Source organism: Centruroides sculpturatus, unplaced genomic scaffold (genome assembly GCF_000671375.1).
Source record: "Centruroides sculpturatus isolate CEXI.00-Female unplaced genomic scaffold, Cexi_2.0 scaffold46, whole genome shotgun sequence".
Lineage (NCBI taxonomy): Eukaryota > Metazoa > Arthropoda > Arachnida > Scorpiones > Buthidae > Centruroides > Centruroides sculpturatus.
The window spans coordinates 979,505-992,161 of NW_019384418.1; the positions used below are offsets into that span (position 1 = coordinate 979,505).

The following is a 12,657-nucleotide window of genomic DNA, read 5'->3' on the forward strand; positions in this document are numbered from 1 at the left end:
CCCTTAAACAAAGGAAAAGTACGTCTTTATGAAGGCATAGAGCCTTTACTACATGAAAATGAAAATTAATGAATACACTGTGTACAGTAATTTACCTGATAAGACAGACCTCAGAAAAATACTTTATGAGAGCTTTTATACTTTTATAAAGCTGTCTATAATAAAAATTAATTAACTAAGGATTTTTTTTTGCCCTGCCAGGGTGTGGCCGAGTTATCCGGAGTGCCGGGTTATCGAGAGCCGAGTTTTCGAGGTTCTACTGTACTTGTAATCGGAGGAGATGGATTGCGTTCGCAAACACCGTCCGAAAAAGAGATAGAGTTTTCATCAGAAACGCGCAATCCATCGTTATATCTTCGTAAATCGTTATTTTTTGGGTCTTCAATTTCGTAATTCGATTCTTGAACGGATACTCAGGCAAACTGGTCTCGTCTGGTCTTCTGTGACCACATGTACCGTCTGGTATTGGATCGTAAACAACGCGCACAAAGGCAACCGAAACGCAGATTAGGAGTTGGCAGAATGCGAAAGAAACTTTCAGTGGAATGTTGCTTGAACTTTCGCGCAGATAGACGTTGCAGTCACGTATAAAATTTGGCGCGAAACCTAAGCAAGAAACGACGAAAGCTTTCATTGAAAACAAAACGATCGCACCCATATCTTGTATATGGAATTTATCTCAAAGAAAGTCTCTATATTGAAAGTAGCGACAGACACATTGTAATTGAAGTCCGAAGACGAACGATTAATTGACTGCTCTAGTCGCTCCAAGCGAAAAGAAAAGTTGGACACATAGACGAAAGATTATATCAGTGCACAGCAGTAGGGTGATCGAGTGGTCTAAGCCACTGGTTTCAGGTAATAGTCCCCTCGGAATTGTTAATTCGAATCCCATCACTACGTTACGGGATTTGAATGTCACCACGTTAAGTGCTTTCTCATTTTAATGAAGTTTTGGGAGATCTAGTTTGGAAATGCCGAGGTTTATTTTAGCCTACGTCTTTCGTTTTCTTTATTAAACTCAAATTTCTTTTTCATGTTAACACTTTAGTAACGAACGTTGTAGAAGAGAAATCGATATATTGGCTTGGTGGGTTTAAAACCCTTTCGAGCTCGCAGGTCCACTTCTGGGCCATACACGAAACGGGTTTGAGAGGTCGAAGATTCTCGCCGGCGCAGAAGTGTTCCGGCGTTTTTAATTTTATTTTTCTTGAGAAGAATATATTTTAGGCATAAGCAGATTAATCATCGTTTTCTTCTGTTTTTATTCTACATAGAAATATATTTTTTGGGTTTTATTTTGAAATAAATTTGTTATTTTCGATTTTTATAAAAACATAATACTTAGATAGAAGTGTGTCATCTTTAGTTTTGAGATATATGTTTTTTTTTCTCCGCTTCTTTAAGTTTTTTGCTAATTTTTGTGATATTACAAATTTATTTAGTTCATTACATATTTCTATTATACTTTTCATGAGTTCTGATAATTGTTTTTTTTTTTTTACCCCAGTTTAAACTCTCCCTGGCACATTTCTGCGCAGGCGCTTTTAATTTTATTTTTTTGGGAAGTATACATTTTAGATATATGCAGAATACGCTATTGTCTTCTTTTGTTTTTATTTTACATAGTTATTTTTTATTCGTCTTCGGTTTTTAAATAAATTGGTCGTTTTCGATTTTTTAAATAAAACCTTATTTGGTCATGTTTAGATTACAATGTAAATTTAAATTACAGTGTAATTGTTGTATTGCACTTGGGAAAATGTTTCTAAGACTAAACAATGTGTTTTGTCAGATTATATAATTTAAAAAATTACAATCTAATTAAATTTATTTGCCCTAATTAAAATAAAACTAATCCAGTTTTAGAACAATGAAAGTTAATCTCTGTCTCTGTTAATTATCCATAATTAAGAAAGACGTGATAGATATTACTAGTCTGACAATTGGAAGAAGAAACCGTCACTTATAACTTTTTCTACGCTCTCCAGCCTGACGAAATAGAGTCCGTCTCCTCGAAGTTAACTACCGTTCTTTTCCCGAAGGCTTTGTACTCTTCTAACCTTTCAAGTTGTTTCGGCCGAGGCACTATTTTTCTCGATGGCGTCTTTTTCATTCCTAAGGAGTGAGGAAATTGTAGGATTCTTCTGAAACCCTACAATTTCCTCACTCCTTAGAATTCTGTGCTTACTACATCGGGCTATCTCCTTATAGATGGAACAGGGGGCCTTGTCGTATGTGACTACCGCACCGTGTGATAGAACATTTGGAAAGGATACATATCCACAAACTGTTCGGGATAAGGACGGCATGAATATAAATAGTCCACTTATATGTTACTGTAGGCCTATTATGGCACAATTTAGTAAAATCTCTGTAGAGGAAACTTCGATGTCATAAACAATAATGTAACGAAACGATGACGTCATCTGTGTTTACATCAAAATATATTTTAAATTATCATCACGTTACTGAACGCCGTTTAGTAAAATCGTCATTAAAAGTTTTAATTGGCATAAATTTGAATAAAATTCGTCTGTTTCCATGCAATTTTATTCTTATAAGCAATACCTCACAGTGTCTCGTAGGCCATTAGTGTCTGTAAATCAAATACAGTATTAAAACAAAAAAAAAATCTTTTAGTCATAACATGATCTTAAATATCACAAAAGCAAAAAGCTGAACTTAATAACCATAATTTGCATACACTGCACTTATGACTTTGTTAAATAAAATATATTATTCCGTTCTTTTTGAAATCCTTATGGATTTTGCTTACACACTTTGTATAGTAGTATATTGCAAAGGATAAATAACGAACTATAGATGGAATTAAAATTGTTTAATATGACTCAAAAGTAACATACGAAACTTCAAAGATCAAAAACGAAGAAGAGTAAAATTTCATCTTACACGCGTTCAATAATCAGTGTAATGCAACGGAATGTACAGTACTGTACACACATACATATTTTAAATGTCAGAAGAAAATTCAGGCCATTAGAGTGTTAAAATAATATTCTGTTCAAGACTTCGAATTACGAAAAAGAACTGTTATAAGAAAAGACAAGTACAGTATTGTACAGAAGATTTTTCAAATTACCGCGATAAATGTTCACTCGAGCAAAACAACCTGTCAAAAGTGGGGTCGAACCCACGCTCTCATACGAGGACTTAGACCACTCGTCCATTCTGACACCGCGTAGTAGCAATTTCCTAATCGCGTGATTATCAAATCGAAAAGCAATCGTTATCAATCCTGTCGTATTTTCGTTACATATATCCGCTTTAAGAGGAAATGCCATTCGAACTGCCATCATCGACTGGACATTTCGCAACGAACTTTTCACGTTTCATCGCATATAAAAAGAACATTCGAAAGAAGTGGAAACAAGGTGTTAGTCAAATGGAACAAGAACAGATGTAAGTTGTAAAATAGTAAACAAATGTATAAAATAGTAAAGAAATGTAAAAAAAATGATATAATGTTAAAAAAATAATTTTTTTAAAACAGGTGTAAGTTCAAAGTAATACTGTCTTTGTGGGTAATAATAGAATATCCGGTTCAGTTAAATATTAAAGAAAATCTGGAAATTGTAAGAATTTTAATAAATAATTTTTGTCGGTAATTTTAAATGTAATTTTAAAAGATTTTGTTTTATTTGTTTATAGAGTACAATACAAAAATATCTGCTGAGGAAGGACAAATGTGTCCGAAACGCAAAATTGTGTAGAATATATATTTGTCCAGGTATATTAAATATTAAATAAAAATTGTTTTCTGTGAAACTCTGTATTGTCTGTTAAAGTCAGTATAATAAGTCCTGATAATAGAGAACGCTTGTTTATAAACGAAAATTTATAATTTAATTTTTTAAGTAAAATTCCGACTCTTCCAGCAGGGTTTTATTTATATCCCCACTTCCCTAATCGCTTAATTATTTAACTACTTCTTAAGTAGAAATAAGTCGAAACCAGTTACCTTGTACTCGAATATTTCTAGTCTTGGGAAAAAAGTGGAGAGACAAATTTTTCCGACAACGGATACATAAATCGTAAATTTAAGGAAAATAAGAATACAAGAATTGTACATGTTTTTTTCTACATCCATTTACAGATGGGATATACGAAATCGTAATATTACTGGTTTAGCATTGAAATCCGTGAGTAATATAAAATCGGAGAGTGAAATAAATATATCAAATATTTTAACGGATTTTTTTAAACTCCTGTCAACTATACAGAAAACTATCAAAAAACATACAGGTAAATTCTTATCGGTTGGGTTAAGTTATAAATCTACTCGTGATTCAGGTAATCGGGCGAGGGCGGCCAAATATCTAGCATGCGGGCGGCTAACAGCCCGGAACCGGTCCTGGATAGAATTAGATGCGTTATACGTGTAGCAGCCACCCGAGGTCCTAGGCTTCCACCGGCTACACCGGGTAAGGTTGGTGCTCTGTAAAGCGCATGCGCGAATATGGCTTTTTGGATGCTGACATTACAGCGTTTCCATTCCACTACTCCGCCACTAATATTCGAATATACAATAGCAATCTTATTATTTTTTTCACATGTAGTATAGAATTTTGTAATAAGATACATAATGCGGTTATAATAAAATATTGTGCGATTATTTTCATATAATTAAAATTAATACGTATTTATTTTTTTAGAAAATACAAGGGAAGCGGCGCATCCACCGCTTCTAATGACGGCACGCCACTGCTGCGCACTAGGGTTTCTTTCCCGGGATCCCGGGATCTCGTTTTCCCGGGATTCCCGCCATTTATTCCCTAGGAGAAAAATCCCGGGAAATTTTATTTTCCCGGGAAATCCCGCATTTCAATAATTTATCATGTCAGGTTTTGTTTCTATTATTTATTATACGAAAAGTTGCATCTTGAAGACTCACCTAAGAGAGAAATTTTGAGGTTTCGTGCTGCATATTATTACCTGTGTTTTACAAGTCTCTACTTGTTAGTTCACGTAATATCTATGTATTGTGTTAGCGCATCATTGAACAGCGGAGCACTCGCTGAAAGTAAATATCACTCGTCGCACTTTAGTTTATTTTTTATTTCATCTTTAGAAATAAAACAGTATTTTTTTCGTAATCATTAAAACTCCCAATGAAACGCTTTATTTTACTTTCATCTTATAATGTATGAGAACATAAATTAATTGAGCCTGACGTGTCCGTATGAGTGAGATTGGCCCTACACTTTTAGTTACTTATTATTCAAATTTATGATATTCCTGTATGATATTTTTTATTCATATAAAATTCTATTTTACTATCTCATCCCGGAATTTCCCGGGATCCCGGGAAAAGAAATTATTTTTCCCGTAATCCCGCTGGAGGCAAATTTCCCGGGAAATGAGAAACCCTACTGTGCACGTAAATTTGAAACACTAATAGCACTATTAAAATAATCTATTGTGTACGATTTGGTTCAGAGATGCATAAAGATCAAGTATGAAGTTAAATGTTAAAAAAAAATAATCAGCTGTATTTTCACTTTATACTCACTCCATATTACGACAACTAAAAAAAAATAATCTATTTCGTCATGATTCGTTCTGACGACCACAAAATATAATCTACTAGTAGCCAGGGACGCCCCCTAGTGGGCGTTCTTTACAAATTTCCATGAGGCACGGTTCCTTTGACTTTTTTGTTCCTATCAATATGCCCTACAGCTCTGTAAAAATCCGAATGGTAAGATTTACCCTTTGAATGAAGAGGTGGCGATCCCCCCAAACTGTAGCCCCCTGTGCGAACAATAAAGTCAAAGGAACCATACCCCTACTCGCGACCCTTCGCGAGATATAAGCCCCTGAAATAATAAATTCCTATTACAAATATACTGAATTATTTATATTGTTATATTGACCAAATAATAATTTATTGGCCAAATGAATAATAATAATTTATATTGTTAATTTAAATAATAATTAAAATTGTTAATTTGAATGTTTGAAATATGACACACGATAGGGGCGCCTCTAGTGTCCGTTATCAAACAGTTACGCAGACAGACACCCGTTGAATGGGTTATATATATAGATAATTAAATAAAAATGATCATAATTTTTTCTTTTTATTTTAAGGTACAAACAGATTTTCAACCTGTAGATGAAACAAAATTTTTTATTACAATTCCTGATGCAGATAATATAAATCATATAGTAGTATTTCTAACTGGTGCAATTCCTTTTCAAGATGGAATTGGTGGCTCAGGTAAATTATTATTATTATTATTCTTTTATTACATACTAGTAGCCAGGGACGCCCCCTAGTGGGCGTTCTTTACAAATTTCCATGAGGCACGGTTCCTTTGACTTTTTTGTTCCTATCAATATGCCCTACAGCTCTGTAAAAGTCTGAATGGTAAGATTTACCCTCCGAATGAAGAGGTGGCGATCCCCCCAAACTGTAGCCCCCTGTGCGAACAATAAAGTCAAAGGAACCATACCCCTACTCGCGACCCTTCGCGAGATATAAGCCCCTGAAATAATAAATTCCTATTACAAATATACTGAATTATTTAAATTGTTATATTGACCAAATAATAATTTATTGACCAAATGAATAATAATAATTTATATTGTTAATTTAAATAATAATTAAAATTGTTAATTTGAATGTTTGAAATATGACACACGATAAAGGCGACTGTAGTGTCCGTTTCCAAGGACAATATACTAGTTTAAAGTCCTTGGTTATAGATACTTCGGTGGGTTGACGTCATTCAGCTGACCAATCTGCGCTTTGTGCCATCTGGATATTAAGAAGAGTCCCAATTGTAAAATTTAATCATAAAATGGATTATTTGTTGAAAGAGCATTCAAAATAGCCACGAAAAAATTAGAATGCCGGCTACCATCCGAAAAAAAGTCGAAAAGACACTTACATCACCGCGTGCACTAACTTGCGCTTTCACAACTTCTAAATTTTCATTCATAAAACCACATAATGGACCCCCGAAACGAAACTATTTGAGCCATGGAGGACGCCATGTTGCTTTCCACCGCAAACTACTGCTACAAGCGACCGTTTTTGCCGGAGTGCGCACTCCGACCGGAATTTAGGAACGCCGTTCCGCAGGAATTTTTAAACGGATGTCGCTCGCGCGGAGTTACGCGGAGGAATAAAAGAATGCACCCATAGTCGCACGTGTGGAGTTCGGATTCGATTTTAGTTTAACAAGGCTTTTTCTGCCTTCAAAACAATTTTGAGTAGTTATTTTTATTAGTTATATAATAATATCAGCAAAACATGTTGTGTAAATAATAACTCAAAAATAGAACAAATTCTATAATGACGCAAGCTATATTTTTACCGGAAAATTTAATTTTTGAATTATTTGAATGAATGAAATAAATAAACTCAATACTTAGCTCCATCTTTCGACGATTAAGATAAATAGCAATTTTATTAATTACAGTATAACGTTTTCGAGTCGTTGTTAACGCCGTGTTATTTATCATTAATTTATATTTATTAAATTTAGTTAATAAAATGATATTATAACGTCATAAAAATTATTTAGTAAAAAATTTCTGAAAACAGACGACATTTAGCTTCATAGAGTTACGCAGTTCGATGTTTTGATTTGCAAAGGAGACGGCTTTTCAATTTCTTAATGGATTCTTGTTTTATTCGTAAAGAAGAGATGGTAATGAAGCAGAGTTTCATCTTTAAAGACTCGAAAATCTTAGATAATATGGTAAATGTCAAACACATTATTCCGTGTAAATTTAGTTGCAAAGGTTAGAGTTAAGGAAAGAGTTTCTACTGTTTGTCTAATTATTTAGGGGTAATTAGATGAAATGTGACGAATAAGGTAAGATGTCAACTCTGAATAAGGGATTTGCTACAACGGAGTTATTGACCCCCATATGAGCAAAAAAGGTCAAATAAATCATATCTGGGCTTGATAAAGCTCTGAATGAGACGTTTGGGACTGTATGGGTGTAGTGTAGAACATACCAATAGGAGCAAAAAAAGTCAAAGGAACCATACCTGTATAAACGACTCTTTGTGAGATACGGCCCCCAAAATTGGGTCGCATCAGATTGCCAGTCACGTTGCTCTGCTAAGACTATTGTGTTTAACTATTTACCCACTTGACTGTTTGTGGAGTACTTGATGTTATATACTTTTAGGGTGGTGGGGTGAGCTCCCACACTGGGTGCTGAGATGCGAGCGATAGCTGGCACCGAAGCGCATGATTACGTGCAGAGTGTCTGGGGGCAATCTAGGATTTTTCAGGGCCTAGGGCTTATTGAAGTCTAATGGGGCTCCATTTTTTGTTAATACAAATTATACTATAAATTATCATTATTATTATATTATTATTATTAACTATTTTTTACTATACGATGAGTGCTCATCGTTAATGAAAAAGTATTAAAAATTTAAGATGATAATTCAACTTTTGTAGGCCTTTGATGCTTGGGGGCCTGGGGCTTAAGTCCTATTAGTCCCTGTGTAGATCTGACCCTGGGAGTGTCGGTTGAGGCTAGCAATTGCCAGCCTTGAAGATGCAGAGCGTGGAGAATAGGCAGTATACTGATATGTGTTTAAAAAAAATGACCTTTGGAGATACGGATATGGTTACTTTGATTTTCTGCTCGTATGAAGAGACTTGTAAAACCCCTCTCGTTCAGAGCTTGAATCTTACCTTTACGGTGAACTGGAATACTGCTTATTCTCCTTGCTCTGTGTCTGTCGAGGCTGGCTCTTGCTTGCCTTGACCAATGCTCTCTGCTTGAGGTGAGTGGGAGCCAGCCTCTTTGCGTAGTTGCCTGCATCTTAGTGCTTACGTGAGGATGAATCCCAGCACCCCCTAAAACAGGCATGGCCAGCATATGGCCCACGAGCAGGATCCGGCTAATGAATTTACATGGCCCATGATTAATCTTTCAATATTAGCTACTAAAGTCCAAATAGCTTGATGAAAAATTCTGATGGCTAAAAAATAAAAAAAAAAGGTCAACAACTCATTGTGCATTTAGAGTTAAGTTGCAATTACAAATCTCTTAAGTACAGCATAGAATGTTGATAACGCATGATAATGCGAAAAATGTATCTGTAATCTCTATGTACAATTTAGTCTCTACAGGGTGACACCACAATGAGATCTCGCACCACCTCAAAATCTTTCTAGGGCAGCTTCTGGTTAGGCCCGGCAACCACTGCCCTAAAACCATGTAATATTAGGTAACCACGAATGGTCGAGTGGGTTACTCAAAGTTGCTGTATTTGCATGGGCCAATCAGAAGTGTGGTGGCCTTGGTTTAGTGATGCCACTTCTGGTCACCTGTGAATCAGAAGTGGGCTGTATCTTGCAGAGGGTTGGGAGTTGAGGTGTGGTTTCTTTGACTTTTTTGCTCCAGTGGGTTTGGTCTATGGCTCTGTTAAGATCCTAATTGTCTCATTCGGAGGTGTACCTCAGTGGTTGCTGTCACTTGCACTTTGGCACACGACTGTCTATGAAGCAGAGGTTGAGGCAAATGACGGCAAGCCTGGACTAATCTGGAGCATAGATAATAGATGATAGTATTGATTTGAAGTAAATACTGTTTGGAATGACCTTCCTCACCCTGAATTCTCCGAGAACCACCATCATCACTTATCACATTTCACTTAATTACCCCTAAGTAATTAAAAAACAGCAGACACCCTTTTCTTAACTCTAATTGTTGTAACTCTGTAAAAAGTTGGATTGTTTTTAATAACTTTTTTTGCCCTGTGGGCACTGAGAGTATTGTCAGCAGATTCATTATGGGTTCGGCCAGGCCCACAATGGGGTGACTGGGTGGGGCTTGACATATTTGGATGGACCACCTTTTCAAAAAATTCCAGGAATTTTTCAAATCAGGTGGATCCGATTCTGGGTCATTCCTAGCAGTAGGCTGCCACTTTAACTGATTGGCCATTTGGCCATCACTAAAAGTTGGATATAAGTATACATAGATCACAAAGTCCCGATTCAAGTAAATGTGTCCTGATGACAAATTTGGTGGATGATAGCAGGAGTGAATCCTGACCAAAATTTTTGGGCATGCTGAAAGTTATAATAAGAATAGCAGACCTATCTCTAGCACTAAACAATAGGCAGAAACTTATTTGTTTCTTAAACACTATGTAGTGTATAAAGAATCGACCACATCGGAGTAATAAACAAATAATCCTTTGAAAAAACCTTTAACCGGTGTGTAGTATGTTCAATTGTTCACACTAACTGTGCCTCTCACCGATCATAGATGCAACAGGGAATTAGTGTACATTGGCGCCACAAAACAGGCAGTTGGAGTCAAATGGAAGGAACACCAACGGGACATCCTACACAACAGATCTACCACCTCATTACTTGTATATGCTTCAGATCCAGAGATCTCCGCAGACTTCGCAAATGCCAAACTCCTTATCACAACATTGTATGTGGACCACCTCAGGTGGTTAGAGCAAATTGAAATATGCAAATCATCATTGAAATTGAAAAACTCATCATCACCCATCAATTCCAAAGATGAAATCACCTTATCTTTAGCGTGGCAACCCCAATTCCAGAAAGATGATTCAATTTAAATTCTGCAATGATGCGTATAATAATTAGGGAATGACAACACACATTTTTTCTCCAACTTCCGACCCGCTAATACGGATTTTATTCGTATATAAAAAATACATAATCCACCATTATAAGAAACCGGTCATTACATAATGACTTTAGTTTTGAATCTGGATGGCACATGACTCCCGTTAGATTTCGAAGTTTGATATTTGAAGTTTCATTCCAAAAAAACAGCTAGTCTTCACTCTAACGGATCGTTACAAATGAAACATAGCTTGAAGAAGGACCCAGGAGGGATCCGAAAATGTTAGCATGAACAATTGAACATACTACATGCCGGTTAAAGGTTTTTTCGAAGGATTATTTACTATGTAGTGTAATTAATTGATCACTTGGCATTCTTTCATCTCTTTATTTCCAGTTCAACTGAATTGACATGATTAGTAAAAATAGGCAGAAACGTTATTTGGTGTGATTAAAAAAGTATGGACTATTATAAAGCCCATTATATCTGCATATGAAATATGTTATAATGAAAAAGTATTAAAAATGTATGATAATAAAGTAATTCAATTTTTGTGGGCCCTTGACACTGGGGGCCCAAGGCTTAAGCCCTATTAGTCCCTATGTAGATCCACCCCTGTACACAATACATGTATGCTGACTGGGTATCACAAGCTTTTAATACAATCTGGTCATGTTAAATGCTTTGAATGATGTCATGTGCACACTTGTTTGCTGTGGAAACCTCCACACAAGCAAGCAATCGAGTTCCCGCAAGCATCGCACTGACTTAAAATGGCTAGCTGCTAGCTGCTGATATAAAAGGATTGGTTTGGATGGGAATTCAATAAGAAGTAATGTCTACAAATCATGTAATCCAATATTTTGCAAATTTTGATTTCCTCTCTGTTTTGATGAGTTTTTGTGGCCAGATAAGTGACCAATACCCCTGAAATTGTAGTAAGGAAGTTTCCTTGAAGTCTAAGAACATGTCTTAAGGCAAATTGTGACATTGTGAGATTATTTCTTGTCTATTTTTAAGGTGACCAACTTTTTTACAATGAAAAGGAGCACACTAATAAATTGAAGGAAAAAATATTGTAAATAAAAAACATTTTATTCATTGCAACAATAATACACTATAATAATCTTTACTGCATGCATAGGTGCCATATCATGTTTCGATAAGAAGTAAACAAAGCCATCTGCGCATGCGCTTTCTCTCTCTCAAGGTTTCCTGTGCAAAGAACATGTCTCATAATTGCATCTCGTTGCACTGTACAGAGCCTTGATGAATCATCATGTTAAATACAAACACATCATATCACATCACACGCAATGGATCGGTTTGGCATTGATCGAATACAGAGATTTACAGATTAGTCTTCAAATATCAAAAAGGAGGATATGTAAGAGGACACTTTTCGAGGGAGGACGATTGGTCACCTTACTATTTTGAAATAGTCAACAATCTAAAAATGGACTGTATTAATAATTTCTAACCATCAGTAGGATAGATCATGTCTGGAACAATGTGGAGAAGAACTAAAATTTGTGCAGAGAATGGGAAAGAAAAACAACATACAGTATTATTCTGATTACTACAGATAAGCTTCTCTGTAGAATTCCAAACACAGTATCTACAATTTTTTTTTGTTTTTTTTTTGTTTGTTTTGTTGATTTTTGCTTTAAGATTCTTGTAAAAGGCCAACCTGGCCACAGTATCTTTTTAAGAAATAAAATAGAAAATAAAATAGAGATTTGTGTTTCTGAATATTATGATATTTTATCAATATAATTCTAATTTAACAGATGCTTTATGAATAAATATAAATTCTGTGTTTGTGTCATCAAAATATATTTTTGATTTTATAATTCATGAATCAAATGCATAATATATTAGTGATGTAAATTTTATAACTTTTCAAAACAAATTTCAGTCAATAAAACATAGTTGACATATGATTTCAAGGACATATCCACAGAGGTGCTTATGGTACTGCAGCATCCTCATTTATACCAAAACAATTTTTTTACTTTAAAATAAAAATAATATATATCACATACC

At 35.2% G+C, this 12,657-nt stretch overlaps 1 protein-coding gene across 2 annotated transcripts in view; it reads left to right on the forward strand.

The window, feature by feature from the left end:
* Window positions 1-7,488: 7,488 nt before the first annotated feature.
* LOC111619307 (sialic acid synthase-like) overlaps window positions 7,489-12,657 on the forward strand; it is a 28,529-nt gene continuing 23,360 nt past the window's right edge. Inside the window, exon 1 of one of the 2 annotated variants that reach the window (XM_023361011.1) lies at window positions 7,489-7,733. The gene's annotated coding sequence lies outside the window, so the exon portion shown is untranslated. The remainder of the gene's footprint in view (window positions 7,734-12,657) is intronic. The other variant, XM_023361012.1, reaches the window with a different exon arrangement.